A 5082-nucleotide genomic window follows, 5' to 3' on the forward strand; every position below is an offset into this window, starting at 1 on the left:
AAGGGGGATACAATTTAAGGGGTCAGTTAAATTTAAAAATTCATGTTATACGTACAACCAAAAAAAGATTTTGTATTTCTATAAGTGGGGTAAAACTATGGAATAATTTAAGTGTGGACATAAAAAAATAGCAATAGAATTGATGAGTTTAAACATAAATATAAAGGTATGTGTCAATCAAGATATATTCAAGAACAGGCTTAATGATTGATTAGATGGAACATTGTGGGTGTGGTGTATGAATGTTAACACCTTGTATTAATTCTTTAGTATGTTACTTGTGTGGTGTAGAAGATAATTATTTAAGAATGTAATTATGTAAGAATGTTAACACTCTGTTATAATTTTTTTAGTATATTACTTGTGTGGTGTAGAAGAGAATTATTTATGTAGAGATACTGCTTGCAAACCAATGATGGTAAGATGATGTCATGGGGTAGGACTGGATAAGTCTGACTTCTTCCTACTCCATTCAAGCATGTACTAGGTATAAGCAAATTGATATTGGATTGTGTGTAAAAATGGGTGTTGTTATATCAACTGTTTATATGCTTGAAAGAATAAATAAATCAAATCAAATCAAATTTTTTTTTTTTTAAAGAACAAACAATTGTTATTGTTTCAGATCACTGGAGATTATGATTTTGATTGTTTTGATTGCATTATTATGTCAGTATTTTGTTTTCTCATTTAGAGCCCGAAGTGCATGTGTTGCTTTTTATATAGTTCTATGTACTTCATTTAGCATGCTAGTAGTAATTCTACCATAGAAAAAAGTAGACATTGCTACATTATGTGTGATGTGAGCAGAAAGAAGTATGACTGACTGTTGATGATCTTTTGAAAACATTCTTATATTAATCTTGATTCAGTATTTACTCTGCATTAAGTAGATGATGTTTTAACACCGTGGTGGTGTTGTAATGTAATTCAAAGGTGAAAGCTTGCGACAGTGGCTGCAGCTTGGAGAGAAGTCACATGGCTGGAAAACAGTTCACGTTGACATTTAAGTGTTGCTACATTTAGTACCTTTGTCTAACAGAACAGTTTGTGCGGACTTGTGGCCAAACTTCCATCTGCTGTGAAGAACTTCTGTTTTTGTCTAGTTTCCCTTCTCCTAGGATGATATGGTTTCTGTTTGTAAGAACTACAAGAGCTGCTATCATCACACAAGCCTCATGTCTAGAAGCTAGGGACAAACAAGCAGTATGTCTCTATGCATCTGCAAAGAAAGGAAGCTCTCACGTTGTTAAACAATGACATTTATTGGGGTATTCTCTTTTACTGACCTCCATATACTAGTGTAGCAGATTGCTGAAACAATCTTTCATTTGATGATACAAGCATCAAATTTGGTACATATGTGCTCCAGGACGTATTCTCTCAGAAAAGCATGTTATCCACATGAAAACACCAAAATGGGGGCCATTTTTCAAGATGGCTGCTATTCGAATTTGCTTTAAACTGTGCTTGAACTAGATTTTGATTGAATAATCCTATTTTGAAGAGCTGTACATCAAAACATATGTTTTTGAGTATGATAAGTCAGATTCTGCATGTACAAAATGAAAATTATGGACAATTCTAGTGATCTAATCAGAATATGAGAAAGAAACGCTCTCCTGGTGGTGTCTTCAATGTCATGTCTAGGTATGTGACCAGGAAATCAAGAGAAATGTAGTTATACTGTAATACTGTGCATATTGCATTTAGACAGTACTAGAAGTATGGCTTATATGCACCAAACCACTGCATTAGAAACATGAAATCTTAATCTATTCTGATATACAGCATAATGTTAACTTCCAATCTTTTTTTAGTAATAGTGGGACAATGGATTTCTGTTGATACACAGCTGGGATAAGTTTTTCATCTAGTCCTCACATTTGTAAGCACACACTTGAGGCTTAACTGATAGCATTTGCATTGTCCTCGACATTCAGTCTTGCAGCCACAATTTGTCAACTGCTGGCAACTCTGGGCAGTCGGTGGAAGGGTGGTCCAGAGAACTTGCCACACGTTACCGTCTTTCTGCCACCCCCAGTGGGCAGGGTTTTCAGTTTGCATTTTACATATTGATGCTTGATACCATATGCAGCCAGCTTGAAAGACAAACTGTTTCACATGCTGAACAAGGGATGTGCTTGTTGGTGGAATGGCATCATATGGTCTTTGCTTCTGCGCAAACATCCAGTCTTGCCTCATCAACCTTGTCTGTAGTGCTATTCTTGTCATACATTGTGATAACAAACTTCTCAAGGATGTGAAGGTCTGCATCTTCTATGAAAGGTGGGTATTGACTGAGCTTTATGAAGACAGAGATCACTTCAGGACAAACCTCCCATGCCTGCCATGCAATTTTCTTGCCTTTGCCTCAAAAAGCTGACACAATATCACAGCCAGTTAAGGTGTGAAAGAACAGTATGCCACTGGATTCCACTGGCTCACCACCATATCATAAATTGGCAACCACCTGATGGACTGACCCTGGCCAAATTAAACCCAAAGCATTTCTGAACCTGCATCCTGGAGAGTCACAAAAACACTGACTGCAACAACAAATATCTGTGTCACATGCTTTAATCAACACAGATTTCATATGTTGCTTGGCTGCATGTGTGAAGATTCTGGAGTCAGCTTCTTCATGGACATAAGCTTGTAAGACTGATGGATTTGTTGGATAGAGCCTGTTCTCCTTTTGTCACAACTATGACATTGTTGGGACACAGAGTCACTATCTTGTCAGCTAGGAACCCAAAGAGCTCAGTCTTGTTTTTACTTTCTCACAAAAAGCTTTTCCAATTAGGTGATAGCTTGGTTTTGTCTAACTCTACGTCAATCTCCTTTGCCTCTCCTTGACCTTGTTTCAGCCTTCAGGCTTGATGTCCAGTAGACATAAAAAATTATGTCTTATACTTTGATAAAAGGACAGGAAGGATCTGTATCTGTATCTTTGGAACTAGATCTGCTGCTTGAAGAGGAGGTGTAGAATTATTATTTTTTTTATTATTAGCTACATTGGTCCATAATACTGTCACAATAACAGCTGTAAAATTGTGACATACCAACATTTTTGGTGGTGTATTCTTTTGTATTGCAGCTCAATATCTGTTGAAGGCATATTGTTTTTAACAAGAGAAATTCCCAGTTGGATGGGGCCAACCAACACCTGACTTTATTGCAGACAAGTGGCAATCAAGTCCCATCTGTGATGTGTACTCATCGGAGTTTTAACCCAACCCACAGACTTTCCTTAACCCCTACCATGTACTTTGATTTGATTTGTACTATTGTGACATACCAACATTTTTGGTATGTCTTGTCATACATTGTGATAACAAACTTCTCAAGGATGTGAAGGTCTGCATCTGCATGTGAAGGTCTGATTGACACATGTCTGGAATTATGTGTGATTACATACTGACTGTTGTTACATGTTTGAAAGAATAAATAAATCAATTTATTTACTCTTTCAAACATGTAACAACAGTCAGTATGTAATCACACGTAATTCCAGACATATCCAAAAAAATATTTTGAATTTGCTTATACAGTGCCTTGCGAAAGTATTCGGCCCCCTTGAACTTTGCGACCTTTTGCCACATTTCAGGCTTCTGTAAGGATCGCTCGACACAATTATGAGCGAGCAGTAAGAACAGACCCAGGCGGCTGGCTTCGGTGCAATAGGTGGATTTATTAACAATGGTGAAACAGGGGTGCAACACAATATACAACAAACAAGAGTAAATGACTGAAATGAATATCACCGGGTGATGACCAGCATTTGTGAAGGAGTTTTGTCCATGAAGTGATGAGGTTGGGCTGCGAGAGAAAGCGACACTCCTGAGCTGGTCAAGGTGGTGATCCGGTTGACTGTGGAGTAGCAGAGAGTAGTATCAATGAGGAGACTGTGCATCGACCTGTGGAAGAGGTTGGTGGAGCTGAGGGAGCCAAGGTCCAAAGGAGAGGTCCAGGATGATATGACAGGAGACGCTAGGACTTAAGAAACAAATGTGGAAAAGGGAGGCAAAAGGTATATTCCGACATGAAAACGAAGGCTAACAACATAGAAAGAACCAGCAGGGGAGTGAAGGTAAGGCCGAGTATAAATAGAGAGTGACGAAGGAGGCGCAGCTGAAGAGTGTCAGAAAATCAGGACAGGTGTGTTACTCAAGAGAGTAAGTGAGAAGGAGCAGACTAGAGCGAGAAAGAGAGAAGAGAGGAAGGTGCAGCCGGGCAAACCTGACACCTTTATAAATTATGCCTTGTTTCAGTGTATTTTGTTTTGTGTGTGATGGCAGTGCTGATTGTGCTGTGGCCTTTTGGCTTCATCCTGCAAAGCCCTACTTCACTATGTCTTTACTGTAGCCCAGCAACATGGCAGACAAGCTGTAGCTCTTTTTGAAGACCAAAGACCATCAGACATCATGTCCTGCCGCCTCTGGGATGAAAAGGTCAGTTCATATATGTTCAAGCTGTCTTTGTGAAGGAGTAGGACACAGGTTTAATACCCCTGTAGTGGATAAAACAGACAGGATATAGTTAACAGTTAATGCTTTAATTAACATGTAATATGGGATAGAACACAATAAAGTGGTTCATAGTGTAGTCAAAAAAGTGCTTGTATAACAGTGGCAGACACTGACCCCTCTTCCATATGTGTCATCAAATGTGTTCTAAATGTGTATGCTGATGATCTGTGATGTGAGAACATCTTGTGGGTGTTCATGTAAAAGGGAAGCAGGTTTGAGGATTAACGCAGTTGGGGAAACAAAGGCAGGAAGCAAAAATGGGAAAATAAAGTTAAAATAGCTGTTGGTCAGGTGCACGAGTGCGTGAAGACCCAGGGAAAAGACACTTGGCGAGACTGACTGACTTCTCTGCAGAGACTAAGACTACGTTCACACTGCAGGCTGAAGTGACTCAAATCCGATCTTTTTGCCCAAATGTGACCTATATCCGATGTCCTTATGACAGTGTGAAAAGCACAAATCCGATTTTTTCAAATCCGGCCCAGGCCACTTTCATATGTGGTCCTAAATCGGATACATATCCGATGTTTTGCAATGCGACTTCAGTCTG

Source organism: Monopterus albus, unplaced genomic scaffold (genome assembly GCF_001952655.1).
Source record: "Monopterus albus unplaced genomic scaffold, M_albus_1.0 scaffold151.1, whole genome shotgun sequence".
NCBI classification, from domain to species: domain Eukaryota; kingdom Metazoa; phylum Chordata; class Actinopteri; order Synbranchiformes; family Synbranchidae; genus Monopterus; species Monopterus albus.